The sequence below is a fragment of the Camelus dromedarius genome, chromosome 6 (assembly GCF_036321535.1).
Source record: "Camelus dromedarius isolate mCamDro1 chromosome 6, mCamDro1.pat, whole genome shotgun sequence".
NCBI lineage: Eukaryota > Metazoa > Chordata > Mammalia > Artiodactyla > Camelidae > Camelus > Camelus dromedarius.
Window position 1 is genome coordinate 54,737,502 of NC_087441.1, and position 26,932 is coordinate 54,764,433.

The 26,932-nt window shown below is 35.9% G+C and overlaps 1 long non-coding RNA gene across 3 annotated transcripts in view; it reads left to right on the top strand.

The window, feature by feature from the left end:
* Positions 1-26,932, top strand: part of LOC105092262 (uncharacterized) — a 333,225-nt gene that overhangs the window by 94,975 nt on the left and 211,318 nt on the right. The window lies entirely within an intron of this gene.

The following is a 26,932-nucleotide window of genomic DNA, read 5'->3' on the forward strand; positions in this document are numbered from 1 at the left end:
AGACACCTCAGTTGCAATGAGCAGACCTAGCACCCTGGTCTTTGTCTCTACTACAATTTCCCATAACAGGGAACCAGGGATCTTTGGGAAAATGGCTGATTTCAGGGCTGGGGCAGGAAATATACAAGATGAGTGTGGAAATACCTTGTTATATGCTAGAAAGTAAGGCATAAACAATTTTTCCCCTCAACTGTCTGATAGTTGCATGGCATGGCGACTCTTTACATTAAGCTATATTTCTAATTGCCAAATATTTCATTGTTTATGAGACACTAAGATAAACCAAAGCAGACTTTCATTGTAATACCAGACTTTTATTTTTTTATAACTATGGGACAAATGTCCTGAGGTTATTCAGCCTGAGCCTCAGAAGATCAAAATATCTAACATTTTAATTAAATATGGTTTAGGATTCCTCTCCCCAACACTGTATATCACAGACTCAGGCAAAAACATTAATTTCTGTAATATTATTCCAAATTTACAGAGTAATTTCAACTGTAGACATTAAAAATTAAATTAAATGTGGGAAGAAACAGCAAATGGCTTTTGATGCATTACTGTGATGCAGCTTAGTGTGTGGGATTTTAATTTTGAAAATAGTGTAGGAGTGATTTGTAGGAGAATGAAAATCGTCTATTGCAGAAAGAACTCATCTCAAGATAGTGTCTATTTATATGATTCCTTTGTCAGAAACTGTAATTGACAATAATTTGCTTGCTAATCTAATTAAACTATGAACAAATTGTGCAAGAAATTGTTAAGAATTCTGGGTAAAGCCTTGGACCCTTCTCGATGGATATTACTGAAGGTACTAGGCACATTTTTCAGAGTCATTATTTTTCTGTATTGGATAGTGAAAGAGAATCAAAAAGTCATTTTTGAGGTAGTTCTGTGTTTAAACTCCCAAATAGCCTACTAGTGATTTAAAATAAGCAAGTGTTTAAGCTGTGATCATAGGAAAAAATAAAAACAGGAGGAGTTAGGTAGCTGGCTAACCAGCAGTGAATCTTGAACGATGTCCTCACTGACCCCTGCCTTCTGACTCTCAGGGCCGCCAGGTGGCTTACCTGTCTCCACCTGCAGACTCAAATCAGTCTTCTCTCTGAAGGACCAAATAGGTCCTGCCTCAGAAGCCAGGTGCCTAGAAGGCAGTTGCCTTGGCCTCTAGCTCATTTTTCCTCCCAACATGCTTAAAATGATAACATTTTTAAAACAAATCATCAACACATGTCTGGCAAGCAGAAGTGTCTGGGAGAACAGGACAAGCTATTTTAAATCAAAGCTGTTTCAGGAAAATCTTGGATTTTTGATCACTGTATTCATGATTTTTACTTAAATGTATGTAGATATGCCCCTCCCTTTCTAGCCCTTTTCACCCTCACCTCGTCTGTCTGTATATTGTTTCTGCCATTCATTCATAATGTATTTATTTAATCAATCATTCAAAAAATATATACTGAGGCCACGTGATCCACCACAGTTTTAGGTGTATTTGTAGTTTGCTGTATACCTGACGCACTCGTCCATTTTATCTTCCCCAATACTCTGCCAACTGCTTCCGCTTCTTGTGGCACTTCATATATGCCTTTATTAACATTTATTTCCATTTAATTATTTGTCTGTTGTCATGTAGATGTAAACTCCAGGAGAATGAATGTCATGTCCACTGATTGTCTAGCTTGCCCACTGCAGCCTCTGGGTTAAGTTAGAAGTTTGCAATAAACATTTATAGAATAAATTCTTCTGTAGCAAGACCTGTTTATATTTATCTTCTCCCCCACAAGTTTTAGTGTATAGGATTCTCAGTAAATGTTAAATGGATAAAGAATTAATTAATTAATATTGCCTAACCTCATTTTTTTTAACCAAAAATCTTTGAACTTTTTTTAAGCCTTATTTTGACCATCTGTTGAGTTTCTGCCACTTTGCTCCATAACCTCATACTTGTTTCGGATACACTTGCTTCCCAGACCTGCCTGCATCTCCCACCTGGATGCTGAGTCTCTGACCATCAGTCCTTCTTTCAGTAACCTGGGGTTCCTCTCCTAACAAGTCTAAGTTCCACAGCTAATGTTCCTGTTCTGCCTTGTCTTACTGCCAGCCCAGTCCTGGCTTAGTGGCCTCTGTTCAACGTGTGCTCAGACCTCCTAGCTCAGGAGGGGTGCCCTGTCCTGAATCTTGCTCCTGGGCCCCAAGTTTAAATGAGACGACAAGATAACATTTCCTGACGTGAGCTTTTGAGTTCGGTCAGTTCTCTATTCTGACTGTACTCAACATTTCCCTGAAAATCCCTTTACTTCATTTGTCTCACTTGGAATACTTATCTTTCCCATAAAGGTAAAAAGTCTGTGGAGACCAGTGAGTACGCTGTGCCTTTAATCTCCCAATTTTCTGTTACATCGCTGCCATCTTAGTATCTAGCTCAGTGCATTATTAATAGTAGTTGTACAATATATAGGTGAAATCAAAGCCAAATAATAGAATATAGTAATAAATTCAAGTAATAAAATGAAATAGAGAAAAATTTGGAAGATGATTGAAATATATTACGTAACTAAAGTTAAATATTATATTATATAACTTAACTACTCTCAAATATATGAATTATTTACAAATCCACATTATTAGCGTCTAGTACATTGTTAAGCTTCAGACAGGAAATTAGTCCCATATGAGCCTTCCAAAACAATTGGGCCTTTCAAGTTAACTATGCTTGCAATTTGAAATTTTGTATTATAAATTTCAAGACACAGTCTCAGTCAGGATGAAGTTATCTGGAGACCCTCAGCTATTATCGCTACATAAAGATGTACAAAACTCATATACAATGTAGCTGAAGCATAATATTGTTTTACGTTTGTAAAAATCTTAATAGTTTAACAATCGCCATCCTGTACATTTCTCATTTAATCCCTATGACAGTACTGTGAGACAAGCATACTTCCATTTTCAGGTATGAAGCTTGGAGATGTTAAGGTGACTTGCCCCAAAACAAAACTCAAGACTTCTGGTGTTAGCTTTTGTCCTTTTTTCAAAATAAATGCATTGTGCTGTGTTTTGAAGTTCAGTAGAATATGACTGGCTAACTCTTTGGGTTGTTTTTTAATTTAGAAGAACTCTTTATCTTTGGTAGGTGAAAGCATGATACTAATTTAGGTTTAATTTGTATTTATTTGAATCTTGATCTATTTTAATAACTTAAAAACTACTTTCTACAGTAATTTTCTGAATTATTTTAAACCCACAATGAAGATTATATAAAGATAACAACCTATCAAAACCACAGTAATTACTAGAGCTGGAAAGATCAGAGAGACCTCTAGACCAGCACTGTTAATGACTTAGCAACAGGCATTTGTTCATTAAAATTTGCAAATGCACCTTAATTAACATCTGATGCACTTCTCTACATGATGTTAGAAGTCATGGAAATATAAATAAATCTTAAACGCTCACTGTCCTGGATGCTCCATTCCCGCCTCCTCAGGTCAGGTTGTACTGGTCACACAATGTTCCCAACCACCCCTGCCAGCAGATGTCAGCACCACATGCATTTACTCACATTTGTATTAACCTAACAGATGCCCCAAATAAAGGCATTGCAAAAGGATGGGTAAAAGTCATGAGGTGACTCTGTTTTATTTCTAATGCATACAGTTAGCTTTACCAATTATGTAGATTTTCCAATTATGATTTTGATGATATACTTGTGTTCAAATTGTTATGTGCTTTATGACTTGCTTATTATGTTTGCATTTATGACTTGCTTATTATGTTTGTTTAACTCTCGGTGTGGAAATTTATGTTTATAAAGAAATAAATGGAAGAAAAAGAATAAAGTTATAGACAGTTGGATTGATCAGCAGTGTGTGAGGATATTGATATATACGTATATCTCCCATTAAAAAATGAAACATCACAAATAAGTCAATATTTGCCAACTTCATGTTGCAGTTTGACTTTTAAAATACTGTTTAATCTATAAATATTTTTCTTGTTCATTAAAAAGAGAATTATGAATCACAGTCTCATCAATTCGTATATTGTAGAGGTTTGACTAAATGAGGAAATGTACATGATACATAGTGATTTTCTTGTTTTAGCAATCTCAGGGTTTTACATGAAAGTTTTAACATAAAGAGGCTTTGTAAAGAAAAAAGCTCAAATAATTATATTTCTCCAGTGTCCCAGCTCATATGTAAATTTATACCTGAAAGTAAATTTAGAGAATTTTCTAGACCAAATTCATTTTATGTTAGGAAATGAAGACCTAAAAAATTTGAAAGACTTTATATGAATTTTGCAAATTCTGAGATCATGGTAGTTGGAGAAGGTAAAAATTTCTATCTATTTTTCCTAAGACCTACCCTGAGTCCCTCCTGGTACACTGAGAAGACTCAAGGTTAATAGTCTCATTGCTGTATTAATCACTCTATGTCATATTAAAGATAATTGCATAATCACTTCTTTTACAACAAAGTCTACTCTCAAAATCAAGAGTATAAATTCTATCCTATTAAACACTATTGAACAGCAAGTTATAGTGCCTATTATCTTCACACTTACATTATAGACACTATAACTTATAAATAAGTAAAATTATATAGAAATAAATGGGGGTGACTTTTCAATTAAGCAATCTGACCAATCAATTACTCATTAAATCTTTTCAAAATTACACCAGGTGTGGAAGATACAAGGTCCTAAATCCTTAAAGAAAATTTTTGATTTAGTTGGGGAGATAAAACAGACTTATAAAAATTCATTAACTATACAGAGCTTTGTGTCCAATGAATATAATTTGTGTTGGAGTTCATAAGATGTTGGGAAGCCCCTTGGCAGACCTAATCTGGGAAGACTGGGGAACTTTAATTAGGACTGAAAAAGATAACAAGCATTAAAGAGGTGAGACATGAAGATGTGTAGACAAATGATTGTGAGAAAATGGAGAAAAGTGAGCAGAATTCTTCAGTCTGAAGTACGTGTTTCAGGGTAATTAAAAATGAACATATTTGCATACCTTAAATTATTTTGTGTTGTGTTTCTTACATCATTCAAAGGCTAATGGTCCCTTTTTTTTGTTTTGTTTTGTTTTTTGAGGATGGGGAGGGAACTTGCCTAGAATTGTTATTTTAAATGATTTCAATAAATAAAAGTTGTATTAAAGAATTTGCCTGATGTCCTGAAGCAATAGCAATATCAACTATTTGAACCATCAAGTTTTTTTATCTCCTGTGAACTTCCTGCAAGACAAAAGAGCACTTAATCCAATAAATTCAAATTTCTAAGACCCATACATGGATGTGGGAAAATCCACACATAAGTGTAGGTGAGGGTGGTATTGATCAGTAACATGTGAAAAAGAACTGTGAGATAATAGTGCACTGTGGCTGTCAACAGAATAAACTCAGTGTAATTATCATATCTGGAAAAGTTAAAAATCATTTAAATCTTGTAGAAGAAACTTACACCATGTGATGCCCATCCTTAGGTATAATCTTAAAACTTTATCTATAAATAGATAATATTTACTTTGTTGATTTTAAGGACCAATTAGGATTTTTATCTGACTTCATTTTCTCCGCATTGCTATGTTGTTTATAAAGAAAATTCTTTGGTTTGAGAAAAAATTTGACATTAATTTTCAATAAAATTCTTGAAAATGTAATGAGATAAAGATGAGACATCCAGGGAGATACCATGAAATATTTCTTTTCCTAAAAACATTACTAGATTCAGAAATAAATTATGTTACATTCCTTAAACTTTGCTATCTACCAACACTTTTCAAAGGGAATTATAGAAACTAAACAGACTAGTGTGTGTGGGTGTCTTTCTCTATGTGGGTATAACTGGAAAGCATTTAAAACAACTTTGCATAAGTGATTTTAAAAAATGTAACACTTTTCAATTATTGCTAAAAACTAGAAGTACAGGAAAGAAAGGAAATCTTTGGGAGTGAAGATCTGAAGGCCAATTTTCTGATATTAAAGAAAAAAATGAACCAACTCAAATTTCATACAAAAATTTAATTGCATTGTAATTATTCTGCTTATTTACCAATCTTTCATAAACTAAAGAAAAATAATAAAATGAAATACTGATTTTATGGCAATACAGATTCTTAGTATGAACCACATGAATGACTCGTGCAACCCAATTTTGAGAGCATAGCAAGTATTCTAGTGTACAATACTACAGGAAATTTCTTATGGTTTTATCACTTGGAAGAAAAATTTACGATGACATGCTTTCAAGAAATAGACTACATTCAAAAGAAGAAATTGTCAGCAGGTGATGCACGTTAGAAACGATAGCAAAGAGTATTAAAGATGAAGTAAGAAAAAAATTGCTGTGAGTCACAATGGTATCGAGTAAGTTAACGAGACTGAATTGTAAAGACATAGGAAGTAGATCTGAAAGAGGTGTGGAGTTGAAAAAAAATAATGTTAATTGAGGGGACAAAACTATTTCATGAGAGAAACAGAGACATCAGGAAATCAAAACCCACGCCTGATCCACTTAAAGCATGATACCATAACACTCTAGCTTCCTTAATAATCAGTAAGCTTATTCAAGCAGCCAATACATTTTGCCTAAATGTAATCAATCAATTCACTGTTCAACTCTATTGAATAGTAGGCATGGAGACACAGCATTACCTAAACCATTAGAAAGGCATTTGCACTTTTATTTGGTCGTGAAAATGGAGATGCGTTAGAAAATGTATTGTCATAAGAGGAAAATAACTCATTAAGTTGGTGGACCTATGAAATGGAGAAAGTCATTATTGGACTTAATCGTTTTTAGAGAGAAATGACTGGAATTAAAAAAGGAGGAAATGAACACAGGAGGATATTTGCACTTCATTCTGTTTTCCTCTGTATTCCTCCATGTTAGTTACTTTTTTCCTTCTTTTTATTCTTTTCCCATTGCTTTTACACTGCTCACCTGAACAGATTCTCTGGATCCTACACTGTAGGGAGAAACTGATGTATGTATATGAGTGTGCAAGCATGCATTTGTGACATATGTGTCTTAAGAACTTGGAAATTTTTTAGATACAGTGTTTGCATTGCAGCATGGAGCCAAATCTTTATAAACAAAAAGAAAATGTCATCCCAAAAGCTTAATTCCACTTTTTTTGCCCTACAATCTGGAAAGTCTAAATTTTTTTTTTCCCCAGTTGAATGATCCTACTTTTCACATAGCAGTTTGCATTAACCTGCAATGGTGAAAAGATTTACTTTTCGTTGCACTAAAAAGCAAGCCATGTACATGAATCCATAAAGGATATCAGGAGACTTTCGCTTCTGGGACAAGATGGTGAAAAACTGTTTTTCGCTGCTTCTCCTCTCAAAATACAGTGAAATAACAGGGAAATAATTAAGGAGGTAATGAGAAAAGGATTCTGAAAGTTAGAAAGACAGGGGACTGACTAGACACCTCAGGACTTGAGCAACAACAGTCCAGTGAGTTTTCTGAGTTGTTTACCTCCTTTAATTCCCCTTGTATCCCGAGTTAGGCACCAGAAAGCCTTGCAGCCCAGAACCCCCACCACCTCCTTACCCTTGCTTGCAGCTGGTGATTTTGCCTCTGAATTCAGGGAGAATGTGGAAGCCACAGGATGCAAACTCTCTCATCTTTCCCGCTGCCTAAGTACAAGTCTGCAACTACGCTGCTCCCACTCTTCCTTCCTGTTACCCTGTAGGTCGTGTCCATAGGGGACAGGCCCTCGACCTGAGCCCCACAGCCAGTTCCTCTCACCTTCTCAAGGATGCCACAGTATACACTCCTCACGCCAAAATATACACTCCTCTCAGCATCATCCTTTTTGCCCTTATTTCTGCACCGTCAGCTTACAAAAACATGTTAGCATCTCTCACACACACAGAAAATTTAAAAAGGAGTCTCTTGACTCTAGCTCCTTCACATCTCTGATTATGTACTATCTGCTACTTTAATTTGGCTTAACGGCAAACAGAAAAATAAAGAAAAAAATTATTTATTACGCTCATGTCTTAATTATTCACTTACTACTTTTTCTTCATTTGTTTGTCTTTACTTACATTTGATCCCCTTTCAGTTTGTAATTTATACACTCTTGTGTCTGTTCTGTGGTTAATCTCACACTTCTATAGTATCTAAAGTTAGACAGGAAATCTTAAACCCACGCCTGGACAAGAGTCCATAGACTTCAGCTCTTATCACCCTTTTGTCAACTTATCTGCTACCAGTATCCTGTATTTTAGTTCTATCTTTTCTTATTCTCATAAATTATCTTTATTATTTTTAATATTATAACTGAAAGTGTTTCATTCTATTGATGAATATTTGCCACTTAATTTGCTCATCATTCCCTCTTGTATTCTACACCGTCTTTCTGCACTAATTTCTCTATTCCTTAAGTACAGCTTTTTGAATTTTTTATAACATTTATCATAACTGTACTAAAATAATTCTATCTGCTGATAGTTATTCAATGTCTGTTGTCCTTGCAAGACTTTTAAGCTCCATGAGGACAAGTGTGTATCTGTTTTTTTTTCCTAATTTCTGTTGCACATGGCACAGATCCTGGTAGTATATTACTTTTGATGTGAAATTTCGTAGAATAAACACATTTAAATAGAAATTCTTCTGATTTTACTCTTTTTTGGCAAAAGGTGATTTTTCTCTGATATTATAATGATTCCAGTCAGCCAGTATGAAAAATTCCCAACTCTAGCTTCAGCCAAAAAAACAGAAGGGATGGGGTCAGGAGGACAGAGGAAAGGACCTTAAAGAATAGAAGTGAGAGAACTATAAATTCATTTAGGTCTGGTAACAAATCCTTGTTTGTTCTTACCGTTGAAATGCCCAGTTTCTATGGTTATGGCTTGCCAATAGAATGTATTTAATTTATACTGCTTGAATGAAAAAGGAATGAAAGAATATAAATTCCAGTCTAAGAGCTTTTAATTACTTTGGAAATGACACAATGACTCTGATCTTGCATTCCAGGCAAAGACTGTGCCATAGTCTTTGTCGGACTGGTCTCGTTAGGAATGTGAAGCACAAAGGTCATCCAGAGATTGTGTAGGGAAATCTTACTGGAAAGCGGTTATGCAGAGTGCAATCTAGCTGTTGGAGAATTTATCAGTATTTACTGATTTCTTTCATCTGTGTTTCTTCATTAGAAAACAAAATTAATCTTTGACTTTTCCTCTTCTTTTTCACAACCTATAATTCATTGGGTGCTACTCTCCTGGTTCTGGCCTTGATCACCTCCTTTATCTGACAATGTATTGTTTACACTTACAACTGGAACATAATTCTATGTAATGTGTGATCCATTTGTGTATATTCTCAACTAGGTCATAAATTCCTTGAAATCTGATCTTACTGAACTCTCATCTTCAAATAGTATCCCACTCTTCTCACCTCAAGCAGTGTCTGGCACCTGGCACATGATTAACAATTTTGATGAATCTCAAATTCCATTGAATAAAGTCTCACTCTAATTCATTATCACCTCCCTGATTCCTAGTTGGACATTTGGTGCCAAACTTTTGTGTGGTACATTGGAGATATTCTCCCAGTGCTGGGTGAAGGATTGGATCAGGGGAAATGCAACACTTTACAGAGTAACTGGTTCCCCTTAAAGTCACAGATCTTACGACTCAAGAATTTTTTATAAGGGTTAAAATAATAAAATGAAATTTTCTGATCTCCTTTATAGTCTCATCTGGAAATATACTTGTCAGCTCATGGAATGTTGTTGTCCCCTGTTTAATGTCTTTGGTATTGTTTCATGTTGAGGAATAATGACTTATTTTAAAACTATTTGATAACTCACTGTTTCTTAAATCACACTTGAATGTAATCCTGACTCAGAAGCCTAAGATCACTTCACATTTTCATATTGACGCCTGTAAGTGATCTACTCCCATTGGTATTTTCATCCAATTTCGTACAACTCGAATGCTGCCAAACACGATTTTATCAACTGAACATCTTCAGATGCAGCTTTGACCAACAGAAACCCTCTGTAGTGTAGACCATACGATACTATTCATGGTCAAAGAAATTTGTTGAGCTACGCTTTCTACATTATCTCATTTCACTTGACAACAATTTGACCAGGTTTTTGTCAGGAGCACCCATTATCTCTGTTCTTTCTTTTCACTATACAAGCTGGAAACATTCCAGAACTTCATTTTTAAGAGTACATACACTATAGTTATATAAAAATTAACATTTGAATCAAATGTTGCCATGGTATGGTACAACGTTTATAACTGCTTTTGTTTATCACTGTATACTGAACTTCACCATATTTTCATCAGACCCTTTTTTTAGATCAGCATACAACTCAATCAAATGCCATATCTTCTAGGAATGATGGAAGGTAATCATACTTTACTGGGAAAATATTGGAAGAATTGATAGTTCTTTTATTTTTTAAATTTTGTATTTGAAAGTGGGTATGACTTTCACAAGCTGCAAATTTAATATATAAAGCCATAATTTGGCTTATTTTTCCATCCCTGAATAAAACTATCATCTTAAATCTGTAATAAGTCAGGTATTCAAAATTTAATCTAGGTAAATTTGGAGTAAATTAAGACATATCAAGTTGTTTCCTGATTTGATTCAGGGTTGTCTTAGTTAACCTCAGTCAATTTAGGGCTTGCTCCAGAATGTTTCTAGAGCTACCTCTCAGCTCTGAGGCATCCCTAGCAGGCTGGTCCAGCTGGCCCGTCCCTGGCGATCGTCTGCCCATACTAGCATCTACTGAGTTGTCTCCTGCTCTCTGTGATGTAGAGCACAGGTATCTGTCTGTCCCCTCAGCTTCTCCTTGGTTGACTACATCCCCATCAGGAGTCCAGTCAGAGATCCAAACACTCGGTGTCCATCCTGCACAGAATGTGAGGCTTCTTCCAGTTTTCCAGCCTTCTCTGTGCTGCTTTGGAGGGAACAGAATGCTTACAAATATGCTCCAGCATCATATTGGTGTTATAGGGACTTAGGGAAGCCCGTCCAGACCCTCTCTGCCACTGTGGATTTTTCCTATTGTGTTTCAGCTTGCTGTGGTGTGAAGGGATGCTGGGAAACTCAGACTCTCCATCAGGAGCCAAGCCGAAGGCCCCTCTGCTCTCTTACATCAATACATGTATGATGAGTCTATCAGCCCTGAGGAATCAAGGCCGAGGACAGCTTCTAAGTGGCCACAACCACAGCCACCCTCCCCACCCCACCCCAACTATTTCTTGATGCCATCTTCCCTACCACTTGAAATTTTTGGTCTGAGGTGGACTAGTCTGACTCTTAATTTGTTCTCCCCAACTCTATTCTTCGTAGCATATGACTCTTCAGCGCATAGGATCGAGAAACAAACAAACGAAAACAAATAAGAACCCCTATATACTTACGATTTAAACATCCTTTCTCCCTAAGCCTTGGATTCACAAATCAATTTATAAGCTTAAAAAGTAATTATTACCTTCTTTTCCTCAGCATCTCTGATGATTTTCTTCTCTGAGGCCATGAGGGGAACTGGCAAAGTTATCTAGGTTACAGGAAGAGCTCAAAGGTACACAGAAGTGTGGATGAGGCAATATACCATTTAATACAGCAAAAGAGATCTCTGGGACTGACATTGATGTCCACTGCAGTCATCAGTGCAGAACTAGGGATGTGACCAAGCTAGGAAGTTTTTTGTGGGTTTGTTTGTTTCAATTATTTGAGAAGATATAATTTTCTCTTAAGGATGGTTTATATATTTTTAAATTTTATTAATGTGTATTAGATGTCATTAGCATTGTAATTATTTGTTAAGTTTGATAAATTAAACATCAATTTTCTAACAAATTAAAGTTAAATAATTAAATCAAATATGAATGCATAACAAGTGTGAAGGCAAGCACATTGATCAAACTTTCTTTTTACACTTTACTTTTTAAATTATTATTATTATTATTATTATTATTATTATTATTATTATTATTATTATTAATTGTTGTTGTTGAGGGGGGAGGTAACTAGGTTTATTTATTTACTTTTAGAGGAGGTACTGGGGATTCAACCCAGAACCTCATGCATGCTAAGCATGCTCTCTATCACTTGAGCTATGCCCTCCCCCTGTTTTTACATTTTTAGAACAAATGAACTGGGTACCTTTATTACCATTTTATAGATGAAGAAATTGAAGGTCACAGAGGTTATGTGACTTGCTTGAAGTCACAGACAGCCTTAGACTCGAACCTCGAAGGTGTGTTCTTCACAGTCCATTACGCCTCTTCTTAGTGGCTTCATCAGACCCCAGAGCACGTGGGAGAGTGGGGAGGTAATAAACACTCAACCCTTGAAGTTGTTCTCGTATCATTGCTCAAAATACAAGTCTGTACGTTTAGTTCTGATTTGAGGCCTGCCCAGGGTGGAGACTTAGACACTATTAACCCAGGTTCTCAAAGAGAGTTTTGTATCAAATTTTTAATTTAGTAATTTTTAATAAATTGTTTGGCTCCGATCCAACCTGGCCAATTAAATGGGATTGTCTTTTAGGTCAGTAGAGACAATTTGCTGTGATAAAATAGTAAGTTATAAAATGGTTGCTCTGTGGCCATAAAGAACTGTTACCATTTCTAAAATATGTAAAGCATATTTTAGTCAGAAAGGTAAAAATTGTTATAAGTCAGTGAACAATGGCAGGCTTTTTTAAGACAAGATTTCATTGTTTTAGAAGTATATAATCTATTTATTCCATTTATTTTATTTTATTATTTTTATTTTTTAACATTTTTTTACTGAGTTATAGTCATTTTACTATGTTGTGTCAAATTCCAGTGTAGAGCACAATTTTTCAGTTATACATGAACACACATGTATTCATTGTCACATTTTTTTTTTTTTGCTGTATTTATTCCATTTAAAAACATGCTGTTTGCCATGACATATCTATGAGCACACAGTTATCCTAGAATTTTCTGGTTTTAGTATTTGTTTATCCAAGTAGTCAAGGTTTTGTGACAATCTAATCTTCCCTCTAAAGCAGTGGTTCTCAACTGGAAATGGCCTAGAGACATTGCCAAGAGTCTCTCCCCCCCGGGGCGGGGGGGGGGGCAAAATCACCCCTAGTTGAGAACCACTGCACTAAAGAAATATCCCTAAGAGCATCTGGTCAGCATTAATATTTCCAGACCTTCTCTAACATGAGAAAGAAGACTATTAATTGTATTGATAGTTGAGTACAAATGATTACAATTTAAGTTAGATACACAGATGTATGTATATTTTGTCATTGAAAACTAAATTACATGGGCTACTGTTCTGAGTCTGTGATACTGTTAGTGTCCAGACTACACTACAGAAGAAAGCAGGAAGTTTTTGAAGACATTAACTCTTTTACCACCTCCACTAAACATTCATAAGGGTACACGGGTGCCTCGTCTTGGCATTAATAAAAATGACAAGTAGATGGAGAAAATAGAATTGGAATGCCCAGTTCTCTAGCATGAGGAATATTTCTTCACCAAAGACATAAAAGATAAAATTGATTTTCAGCAACTATAAATGGTGTTTTTCTGAAGTTCATAAAGTACTGATTTTTCACAATTTACGTGTCCAAAAGATCATGATTTTAGGAACCTTTGTAGTCTCTTTTGGGAAAGAGTAATTTGTGTGAAGCTCATTTTAAATTATTTCTGGAAAATAAATATGCCAAATAAAATTTTTGGAAATCCCTTTCCCTCTTGGTGTTTTGAGTTAAAAATCTTATGAATTCTTAAGTATAAACAGATAAATCTGACCCTACCTTTTAAAATAAGCTGCATCCTTGCTTTTGCCCTTAAACATAAAGACCAGATATTTATAACCTTGTTTTTTTAATCAATGTTTTATTTCTGGTGATTGGGGAAAATGCTTCTTACTTGTAGACTCTCTTATAAATAGAGAAGGATAATATCTATAATCTTTACAAGCTCTCACTTCAAAGACCTTACAAATATGCAAATCTCATTTATTTTTCAGTTCTCTGTGCTGTGTGTAAAAATACCCTCCAGGCACAAGTACAATCAACTAGCAGGAGTTCAAAACAGTTTGTTTAAAAGAAGCACCAGCAAAAAAATTCAAACCCTAACAAACCAAATAATACAGCATAAAATGACAATTATAACCTTCCCAGCCCAGGGAGATAGGCTGTTAACAATAACAAAATTTGCCTAGTTGGACAAACAGCACTTTAAGAGATCATGCAACATCTGAACAGCAGGGAATGGACCTAGTTTAAAAACATACGTACATATTATCTTTACTTCGTTTTCCTGAGGGTTATCTTTGACTCTGTGGCCAACAGAAATAGCCTCCTTGTATGACATTTAATTCCAAGTGTTCTGAATCCCCTAAGAAATTCACACGTCGGTCTGTGCCGGAAAGGATGCATAAATCTGAAGACATCAGGCACTATGTATATTTGGAACCCTGGTTTATCCTTAGCCATCATCTCTTCCCTTTTTTCTGCAGAATATATTCAGTAACAACTGCTTGTATAAACCAGTATAACATCCCCATTCACACACTACCACCAGATTTAATTTCTTTTTATAATCAAGACTGTAGATTATTTTAAAAAGCAGTTAGTAGGGCCCAGTCTCTATAGTGAGTGTTTGGACTCACAAGGTAGCCCAGGTACTAGCTAGAACCTTGCTTTCCCTTTGTTGCTGACACAAAACGGATGTGTCTGTGAAGACTTCGCACTCCTAGTTTCAGATCTGCAGTTTTAAAACAACTCATTGGCATCTTCAGTATCTTTCTTTTTGCCAGCCTGTATCAGAAATGCAGAGAGGTGGGCTGGTCAGGGAAAGTGGGAGAATGCACAGACTAGACAAGGAAATGTTCAGGAAGGAGGAATGCAGCAGCGAAGCGGGGCTGGGGGATGGGTGGGGGAGCTTGGCTGTGCTGAGAGGTGACCATGGCAACAAGGGAACTGAGATGACGAGAGAAAAAACCTGCTCCAAGAATGTGAGCGCCTTCATCTTTCATCAGAGCACTTGATTGCTTTCAGAGTTGAGACAGCCGAGATCTTTATTGTGCTTTCTTCCTCTAGGAAGCCAATGAAGGTTTTGACAGGACCACAGTCAAAAAACACTAAGAAAGCAGTTAACAAAGTGCAGTGCTCTGTTTGGTGGCCTTGCTGGACTCCTTTTCATGGGTATTTTACTGAACTTATTTAAAATTACCATCAATATGGACATAATCTGGCAGCTAAGGGACACTCCAGTGCATCTGAAGCAGTGCCACTGGAAAGAGCAGGTGTCTCCGTCGGCATTAGTCTGTTTGCTGGAGGGATTGGAAGCAATCCTGCACAGCTGTTTCAGGGAATGGCGGATCCATTCCTTATTAATGACTTAGTCATCTTAACTGCCTCACTCGTTAGCTCCATTCTCTGAAGTATTCTGGAGAACCAAATGAGAAGTCTGGCATACTTTCCACTAAGGGGAAAAAAAAAGCAGCTTGGGCAACACTGATGTGGCTAAGGCCAATCTCTTGCTGTAATGAGAGTGCTTAGTATAGAAAAAATTTTACGTGTCTCAGTGTTAGTAATTGTTTAGAAGTGAGTGATACACACATATACCTGCATGCACACACTCACATATGCACCTACACATTTGGATTCCCTTCGGAATACTACAGAGAATTCATGGTGCAATAAGATAATTATATATTTAAATTGTGCTGGGGCTTTTGGCATTGTTTCCATATAGGTGATGAGACAGTGGATTCTGACTTCCCTATCACCACTATAATGTCATTGATTTTTTGTTAGAAGGGATAATTTTTTTCCTGTGGTGGTGATTGATATAATGATGTTTTTATTGTTGCATTTGTTTCAAAAATGTAATTCCTAGGTTGACAAATATTATCATAGGTGTACCAATGTTACAAGGAGCGCTTGTAGAAATATTGGAATAATGAAATTATTAAACTTTTTTTACTTTATTAGGTGAGCTGGCTCATTACCTTAGTTCTTCTAAGAGTTCATACCCATGAAAAAGTCATCTATTCTCTCTGCACTGTTTGTGAAATGATACCTATACCCGCCTTTGAGTCTCAGAAATGGTGCTAAACATTATTAATTTGATTCCTATGTGTTGTTTTCTCCTCTGTCTACATCACAGTTTCTATTATAGTTTCTGTGTCTTTTCATATTATGTACTTTTCCATAACCCATGACTTTTTGGGAGATAAAGTTTGTAACAGAAACTAAATGAAATGCTGGGGAAAAAATGAGCTCTAAGAAATTTTGCATTCCTCAGAAGTTTCTGCCTCTGAGGATGGATGCCTGATGTCAGTTTCACAGTCTTTAACCACCTTTTGGAGAAGAGTTTTCATTCCTCCTAAAATATAAGAATGTGATCTATTGGACCAAGCCAAGATTTCTATCCTGACTTCCTGTTCTGATTGTAAACGTGATTATGCAGTACTAGGTGTTTATGAAACATATTTCATCTAAGTAACTCAAAAGATTTTCCTTTCCCTCATCTCTGTTATTGCCTATGAAGTAATCACAGCTGTATGTAATTTTTCCATGCTGCAAATGGAGAAATGGAGACTAGAATGATAAAATGATTTATTCGTCATCATAGTGACAGCCTAGGCTTGAGCCTTGTTGTGAATCCCATGCTTTTCCTTTTATTAGGCAATCCTCTGTAGGAGAGCAAATAGAGGTGGGTGGGCTTGGGAGAAAAGCAGGGCCAGGAGAGTGGATGCAGCACGATCTATCGAATGATATTCTGATAGGCCTCCCAGAGTGCTTCCAGACAAACCCACCCAGATTCGGAAGGCTCCTAACCTGAAGTGATAAAAATCTGTTCTTAATATGAAGTCGATACACAGTTACTATTGTGAACCCACGTGCTAAGACTTCAGAAATCATGCCTTTGCATCTACCTTTCCAAAGTCTGTTTGGAAACTGACAACACTGATTTCCTCCAAAGAGGGGAACTCGGTGAGAGAAAGAATTTCCATTTCATATTGTTTTGTACCTTCTGAATCTTGAGCCCTGTGAATGAGTTCTCTATTTAAAGAAGTTGTTAGAAGTTTGTTTGTTTGTTTGTTTTTTAAGTCATGTTTGGTTATGGAACTTTTTAACTTCCCATAAAATCAAAATCTGTCCTGGATCACTGTAGAGCATCTCTAAAATCTGGGATCTTGTCTCTCTAAGTTTCTTTAACTTTACCTCCTATTTTCTCTCTCTCTTTTTTTATTGAAGTAGTTGATGTACAATACTTTATAAGTTTCTGGTGTGCTACATAGTGATTCACAATTTTTAAGGGTTATATTTCATTTATGATTATAAAATATTGGCTATATTCCCTGTGCTGTACAATACATCCTTGTAGCTTTATTTTATACATAGTAGTTTGTACCTCTTCATCCCCTTCTCCTCTCCGCCCCTCCCTTTCCCTCTCCCCAGTGGTAACCACTAGTTTGTTCTCTGTATCTGTGTAGCTCCTGTTTCCTAAACTTGAATTTCACTGAGGGATAGCGTAGAGAAAAGTTCAGGGGGATGGCAGCGCAAAGCTCATGGTGCAGGTTGGAGCTGTCTGTCAGACTCTGTCCCCACCACGGAACTCTGCCTGCTCTCCAGTCTCTTCCTTCCCCCAGTCCCTCCAGCCCTCACCCCACACCCCCCCCCCAACCCAGGGGAAGGGGCAACGCTGAGATATGATGCTAAGGAGGAGACTCCCTGCTGGTACGAGGGACTCCTCCTGGGAGTGCTCCACTCTAAGGAATGTGAAGATCCAGGCAAAGGAGACTTGCTCACATGGGTAAAAGAGGCCACACCGGAGCAGGGTTCACAAATGAAAGAGGAGAAGGAAAGAAGGAAAACCAAGGGAGAAAGAAAGTTCTGGATGCCCATTCAAGGTAAACTCAGGAGTGCCTGAAAAGTGACCTGCGGGCCACAGGGAAAACATTTTGCCCCATTCTCTGCACTCAGAGTACTTTCTCCTCACTGAGAGCTACACTGGCTCCCGGCGGGTCCCACTGCTGTTGTGGGGTGGAATGGCAGGATTATCCCTATGTTTTATTAACACTCTTGATTTTTTAAAATTAATGTTTACCATAGGGAATGGGAATTTATGCCTTTAATCTAATAGGTGAAATAGCAATCAGAAGCTTACAGGGACGACTTTTATTTATATGGGTTAATTATTTAACCATAGATTAGAATTGCAATGCTCGTTTCATTTCGAGTTCTCATTCTAACCAGAACTTTCCTTGCTATTTGCTGTGCAAGAGCCACCACTCCATTATGAGAAAGCATACGTTTCTTGATATATTTTTGTTTTGCTTAGTTTTGCTTTGCAGACTCCTTTAGAAATATGTTTTCCCCATGTTTATTGCCCGAGGAACCATCTGCCAAGATGTAAAGAGACTCACGATCCACATTGACAGAAGCTTGGTGTGTCAGCGGGAAATTAATAGTTGTTTTCTTTTGTTTTTATTGCAAATACAATTGATCGTATGAAACTATTTAATTATTTTTTGTTTACCTCCAAGTTTTTTCCACATTATTAACACGTTGGTTCTCGTTCCTCTTAATTACAAAAATAAATGAAATCTATAGTAATCATTTGCGTGGAACACTGCTTAATGTAGCGAGGCTGTATCAGGGCATTATTATTTGTCTCTCCCCTATGTCCGCACCATGAAAATACCTTTTAGTACATTTTTGTTTTTTGACCATATAATTCTATTTGTAAACTAGACCATAGGACACGTGAGAAGTATTAGAATCAGGAATAGATGTTATCAGTGAAACTCCAACACTTACAAAATATTGTCCAAACTGTCCTTTAGGACTCATTGGACATTGCCCTTTGCGAAAAGAAAGCAATTAGGTTTTGAGTATAAATTATCTAGTGAACAAAGCAAATGAACCATAGCAGAAAAAATTTTCCCCTATTTTTATGGTAGAAACTCTTAGCACACAAAGAATTTCTACCACCTCTCCACTTATTTTAAGGTTATTTCTTGGCTCGACTACTCCAGAAAAAGTTAACAAAGGCAGGACAACATAGTAATTGAAATCGTCTCTTCTCAACCCTTAAAAATTGGCAGAGTAGTCATTTTTTCCAGTGGTTACTGAGGTAATGATATTACTTGGTAGAGCCTTATCTAAAGATACTGATTCTTAGCTTGACTGTGAATAGGACTTCAAAAATTATTCAATTTTTCAACTTCCCAAAAGTAAGGAAAGGTTCCTCCTAAAACTCTCAAGCAACTTCTGATTAAAGATAGTTATGTAAGAACACTTTCAGTCCTCTGTTTTCATGAAGCCTACTGTCAAGAAAAAGGAGATAAACTTTCTCTTCAATGAAACAAGAAGGTAGCTACAGCTACAAAACGAACTCTGCAAGCCTGCTGCGAAATACAGTCATGCTTGAAGTAAGGGTAGTAGGACACAAAGAGTCAACAGACCTCCAATGTCATTTAGGTTTCTCCAAGAGCCAGTGGCACAGAGAGATCCAGGCCATGACCTGGCAATGGACAGAGTGATGAAAGTGTGGTGAAGGTACTGCTGAAGGGGGATGGCTGGAGGCAAAGAGGGAGGAAAGTAGAGGGACCATCAGTCTCTGCTAGAGCTGTGACTTAAAAGACACGCGGATCATATGGTAAGTCTATTTTTAGTCTTTTGAGATATCTCCATACTGTTTTCTGTAACAACTGCACCAAACTACATTCCCACCAGCAGTGTAGGAGGGTTCCCTTTTCTCCACACCCTCTCCAACATTTATTGTTTGTGAACTTTTCATGATGGCCATTCTGACTGGTGTGAGGTGGTACCTCATTGTACTTTTGATTTGCATTTCTCTGATAATTAGCGATATTGAGCATTTTTTTCATGTGCCTGTTGGCCATTTGATGTCTTCATTGGAGAATTGCTTGTTTAGGTCTTCTGCTCATTTTTGGATTGGGTTTTTTTTTTTCTTATTAAGTTGTATGAGCTGTTTGTATATTCTGGAAATTAAGCTCTTGTCATTCTCACCTTTTGCAAATATTTTCTCCCATTCTCTAGATTGTCTTTTTGTTTGCTTATGGTTTCCTTTTCTGTGCAAAAGCTTATAAATTTAATTAGGTCTCATTTATTTATTTTTGCTTTTATTGCTATTGCCCATATATTATATATATAATAATAAAAAATATTGCTAGAATGCCCTAGGAGAACATTGCTAAGATTTATGTCAGATAATGTTTTGTCTATGTTTTCTTCTAAGAGGTTTATAGTGTGTTTGTCATTCTAAGTGAAGTAAGCCAGAAAGAGAAAAAAAAAATACCATATATCACTTATAAGTGGAATCTAAAAAAAAAAACAAAAAACCCACAAATGACCTTATTTACAAAACAGAAACAGACTCACAAACATTGAAAACAAACTTATGGTTACCAGGGAGAAAGGGATGGGAAGGGATAAATTGGGAGTTCGAGATTTGCAGATACTAACTACTATATATAAAATAGATAAATGACAAATTTATGCTATATAGCACAGGGAATTATATTCAATATCTTGTAGTAACCTAAAATGAATATGAAAATGAATATATATGTATATGTATAACTGAACTGTTATGCTGTACACTAGAAATTGACACAACATTGTAAACTGACTATATTTCAATTAAAAAAAAAGAAATATGGACATTTTGAATGAAGGAAATCTAAAGGGCTATGTTCCTAGGTAAAAAGAAATAACAGGTTTAATGAGACAGTAATCCTAATAGTGTCTAACTTGAATCAAAGCCCCAAATTTCCTCTAGTTCATTCTTAAACTCCCCCACTGGTCTTCAATAAATGATTGTCTCCTAGTTTAATGACAGACAGTGTAATGGCCTTGGCCTTTTTAGAGTGCCTTCAGCAAAGGACAATCTTAAACAAAGACCGAAGAACATACATCATGAGAGGATTTACACAAGGCAGTAAGTGAAGAATTTAAAAATATGATTCTGTTTCTCACAGAATTTATAGTTGGCATAATCTCTCTTTCAAAAAAACCAAATAGATGACTAAAAGGCTTAAATGAGGTTATTAGGAGAAGCTGATAAATAAATATAAATACATATAATAAATAAAGGCAAAATGAACACTGAGCAATGATGCATATGATAAAAGAATAATATTCATCAGGAAAGTAGACTGTACATCTGAACATTCAAAGCTCCTTTCTGATTATGTTTGTAATAAAACCAGTCTGAGTGGAATAAGTAATTCCAGTGGATTGGTGGAATGTAATGGAGAATATGCTTCCACAAAATGCACAATTCCTGAAGCATTACATTTAAATCTAAGACATGTAAAGCTATACAAAAATATGTGAATTTTCCACAGTCAAAATACATTCTAAAATTTATAGGAAATTTTCCAGGAGTATTAACAAAAAAAATCATCTGTACAGATTAATTGCATTATTAAACTCACATTGCAAACGTTTCATAAAGTATTTCTAGTTAGTATGTGTAATTTGTACATTTGTAAAAATATAGTTAATATGTGTCTTCTCATTACACTTTTAAATGAAATGGAAGGAAAATTGCTGTATATATTTTTATTTTACCAAAGCAGCATCAGTTAACTATAAACTTGAGATTGTCAAAATGGAATTCACATTTTACAAGATTAAACTTTAGCAAGACCTGCATACTGAATAATGAAATATGTCAAAAATTTTCTTGATATAGTCTGCTTTGAATACTAAATAAACTAACTTTAAATTATCGAAAGCAAAAATTCAGCATGACATTATTTTTATTGAATTAATGGAAAATAGTCATTGAGTTTTAGTATTAAAAATCACATTCAAGTTTATTTAGGAACTTGATCTTTAATTACAAAGAAAAGAGGTGGGTGAAAGAGGAGCATTTGTTTCTCTTTACAGCATATTACATATTTGTTAAACATTTTTCTCAGCAGTTTAAATGAAACAATTACAAGGGAAACATTTGTGGATACTTGGATTAAAATAAATCTTTAAAGGCAAATAAAATAAAATGTGGAAAGCTTCACAAAGAAAAAACGAGGAGGCGTTTCAGGAACTCAGAAGGGTCTGAGATTTTTACTTTACTTGGAAACTCAAAAGTCAGCCTGCCATAGTTTCAAGGCAGAAGACATGGAGACTCCTGGGTCAGAGACAAAGGAGTTTGTTACTCAAGGTAATAACAGTAGCCAGAGTGTCAGCTTTTTTTGAAGTAATCTTCTATCCCTTAATTCCTACAGGGGGACATGAAAAGGGCCGAATGACACCTGCACATGTAATGGATTGCATTACAGAAAAGGAACTCTGACTTTACTGAACATGAATTTTTTTAATGGAGGTGTTGGGAATTGAACCTAGAACCTTGTGTATGCTAAGCATGCACTCTACCCTCCTCCCCTTGAATCTTTAATAATAGGCAGTAGCATGTCTTCTGTTTACACATGCCCCTATCTTCCAGGACTGTAAGCAAAGTTGTTTGCTCTACAAATACCTGTGAAAAATAGTCTAGAAGAAAGGCCAGTCAGTGTCTTGTTCAAAGATGGGCAAAAAAGCAAGAAACCCATAGAGAAATGATCCCAGAAATTATCCACCTCTTGTTTCTGTCTCTTGACTTGTAAAATTTCCCATGAGTACACGACCCTGTCAGCCACTCTATTCTGACTGATGAAGTGGGACCAAATTTGTTTGATTTGTCATTTAGGGTTTGTCACAAGTGGGACCCCCATCTATCAAGGGGTGCAATTTGACAGTGCCTCCAATATGATTTCTTGGCTCGCTAGTAAGCCTTGGGGTTCCCAATTCAGTTCAGATAATTATGTCTAGGCTTTGCTTTTGAAGGAACCATGTGACGGTGTGCATGTCGCCAGCCAGGTTGTGTCGATCTATGCCATGGAATGACTGAGCAACAGTTATAGACACGGGTGATGGAGAAGATATTCAGGTGTTTTGCACAGGGGATGTAAACATTGAGGCTATCCTCTGCTGTTTGTGATACATTTCTCAGAAAGTCTGAGAGTCGTGGCAGTCAAATTTTGGTCAGGGCTAAAATTGGCAGGGAATGGCAGGCCCAATAGTTTATTTTCTTTCTTTTTTATTAATTTTTTTAATTGAAGTATAGTCAGTTTACAATATTGTATTAGTTTCTGGTGTACATCATAGTGGTTCAGTTATACATATAGTGTAATTAAAGGTGTTTGCAATAGTTAGAGAGAGCCATGCCCCAGGCATTTCCTGAAAGATGAAAATTATGAATGTTCTTTCCTCCCTTCATAGGTGCCAGGGTCACTTTTGCCCATCCAGTGCCACAAAATAAGGGTGTCCCATTTCCCATTCTAGTAGATATGACTTCACCTTTCTTGCAAGCACCCCCTTCTTGTATCTATTGACTGGGAAGGTCAGGTGCAAGAGGAACAGAGACTTTTCTAAAGCTCACAGAAACCGTTATTTTCCTCACTTCAGCCTACATGAGCCACCGTAGGAGGGACTCAGCAAGAAGTGTACTCAGACAAGTGGTTTTATCCTTATGGTCAAGGACCACATCAGTTCAAACAGAGAATCCAGATGGCAGAACCAGAATTAAGCTTGAATCCTCTAAGCCCATTTTAAAGGAGTCTACCAAAATGCTGGCCTAAGCTTGCCGGGTTCTGGTGAGAGCTCCCCTCCTGGCCTGTAGCTGGCTTATTTCATGCTGTGCATTAACATGGCCTTTCCCCAGTGTCTGCTTTTGGGGGGGGGTGTCTTTCTTCTTTTCTAAAGCCACCAATTCTAATAGATTAGGGCCTTACCCTTGTGACCTCATTTATCCTTTGTTAGATCCTAAAAGCTCTATCTCCAAACACAGTCACATTGGGGACTTCAACATATGAATTTTTGGGGGGGAGGGCACCAGTTAGGCCATACCTGGGACTATATTTTTACTAGTCAGAATAATCTTAGTTGTGCTGTGTTAACAAATATGTCCTGAAACCTCAGTGAACTAGCACAAACTTTGTTTCTCTATCAGACAACACAGAGATCTGAGTTACTTCAATCCTGTGATTCATACATCTCAGACATGACTTTCAGGGACATCTCAGCAAGGAAAAGAGTGTGGAATTGGAAAACCAAATACTAAATACTTTCTTTACAACTATAAGATTATAAAACTGGAGGGGAACATGTAGATAATCTAATCCAATCCTCTTATTTTATAGGTGAGTAAAATGAGCATAAATAGAATAGATGAGCCACTTAAGATGGACTGGGGCTAGAAGTTAAATCTAGGTATCCTGGCTTGATATGAGTTAACCAGTAATATGGTTTCCCAGTGAATTTTCCAAATATTTCTTATATCAAAGGCTGTAAATCAGTCTCATCTGGTTGAAATATTAAGTCATGGAAATGAGAAAAACAATGTAAATATACTTTTAGTCTAACCCTAGCCTAAAAATATTACAGGAAAATTTACAGTAAAGGAATTTAATTACTTTACAAATATATTTATCCTTGACATAGTCTTGGTGATGATTTTTTTTTTTTGAGTCTGACACCAAAAGCAGAAACAACAAAAGCAAAAATAAACAAGTAGGACTACATCAAACTAAAAGGTTTTTGCATAGCAAAGGAAACCATCAACAAAATGAAAAAGTAACCTACTGAATGAAAGAAAATAGTTGCAAATCATGGGTTAATATCCAAAATATATAAAGAACTCATACAACCTAATAGCAATAAATAAATAAATAAATAAATAAATAAATAAATAAATAAATAAATAAATAAATAAATAAATAAATGAATGAATGAATTAATGAATGAATGAATAAAAATCTAACTAAAAATGGGCAGAAGACCTGAAGAGGTAATTTTCCAAAGAAGACATACAGATGGCCAGGAGGTACATGAAAAGATGCTCAACATCATTAATCATCAGGGAAATGCAAATCAAAATCACAATAAGTTGTCACCTCATATTTGTCAGAAAGGCTATTATCAATAAGGCAAGAAATAACAAGTGCTGGTGAGAATGTGGAGAAAAGGGAACCTTTGTGCACTGATGATGGGAATGTAAATTGGTGCAGCCATTATGAAAGACAGTATGGAGTTCCTCAAAAAGTTAAAAATAGAACTACTATATGACCCAGCAATTTCTTTTTTGGGTATTTATCTGAAGAAAATGAACACACTAACTCGAAAAGATACATGCACTCCCATGTTCATTGCAGCATTATTTACTGTACAAGATATGGAAACAACCTAAGTGTCCATCAGCAGATGAATACAGAAATTGCAGAATATATATTGCAAAAATATTATTCAGCCACAAAAAGAATGATATCTTGCCATCTGAGACAACATGGATGGACCTCAAGGGCATTTCACTAAGTAAAATAAAGAAAGAGAAACACTGTATAATCTCTTATATGTGGAGTCTGAAGAAAAACAAAGCTCATGGATACAGAGAACAGATTGGTGGTTGCCCTAGAAGTAGTGGGTCGGGGATGGAAGAAATGGGTGAACTGTTTTTTTTTTTTTTTTTAATTTAAATAAGTTGAATAACATTTAAAAAAACTATTTGTCCTAAAATTTTCATAAATTTAATAATTTATTTGGATCATACAAACAAAAACTTGCTGCATCGGTATGTTATTCTGTTTGGAAAAAAATTTGTGGGTCTTTTCTTTTTTCAATAGTCTGTTTTCTAATTCCTAGTTCCAGAATATATTTGACTACAGTTTGCTTTCTATCCTCTGTGTCTACAATATGCTCTGTAAGCAGAAACCTGACGCTGATAGAGCTTTCTGAAAACTTATAATGTACCATAATGGGAAAAATTCATTTCTAAGAAAAATCCTTCTAATAAAGGGAACTCAAGGTAATTCAATTACTTAGAATAAATGTTCATTATTCTAGTATGTATGGCATATTGAATTCTTTTTACATAAAAAAGGAAATGAAAGTCAAACCCACCAGACTCGCCTCTTGATTCTATATCTATTCAGCCATTTCTAATTGTCTTCCCCTGTGTGCCATTTTAATCACTAAAGAAATAATTCTAAGACTGAGGTATTATACATAAATATAAAACCCTATTTCAAAGACTTTTTGTTAGTATAATATAAAATTTATTTTACAATATTGCTGTCTTTGAGGTAGCAAGAAAGGAAACACTTGCCTTTTTGAATCACAGATATTTTGAATATTTTATAAACTGAGCATGGATTATCATTATACAGAGAAGTGAGTCATTTCTTCAGCATGACCTTGGAGCAAGAATATTACATGGATCTAAGTTCAATTCAACACCAGTGTTCCCAGTGTTTTTAGCTCTGTGGCTGTGTTAGTCTCCTAGGGCTGCCATAACAAAATAACATAGACTAGGTGGATTGAACAGCAGAAATTTGTTTCTCAAAGTTCTACAGACTAGAAGTTCAAGATCAAATTTGGGCGTAGGATTGGTTTCTCCTTAGGCCTCTCTTCTTGTCTTGCTGGTGGCCATCTTCTTGCTGTCTTCATATGGCCTTTTACAGAATAAAGATTTACATCTCTGCTGCCTTCTTCTCATAAGGACACTGGTCCCATTGGATTACAGTCCTACCCCATGACCTCATTAAATGCCTCTTTTTTTTTTAATTGAAATATAGTCAATTTATAATGTTATATAAATTTATGGAATATAGCATAGTGATTCAGCTCTCATATTCTTTTTCTATGTTGATTGTCTCCTTAAAGGCTCTATTTCCAAATATAGTCATATTGGGAATCAGGGCTTCCATATGTGTTTTGAGGTGACACAGTTCAATTTATAACAATGACCCTAGGCGAATAATTTACCTGTGAGCCTCTTGTAAAATGGAGATATTAATAATTACTTTGCAGAGCTATTCTGATTATTAAGTGACATATTATGCATCAACTTACGAATACAATACCCAT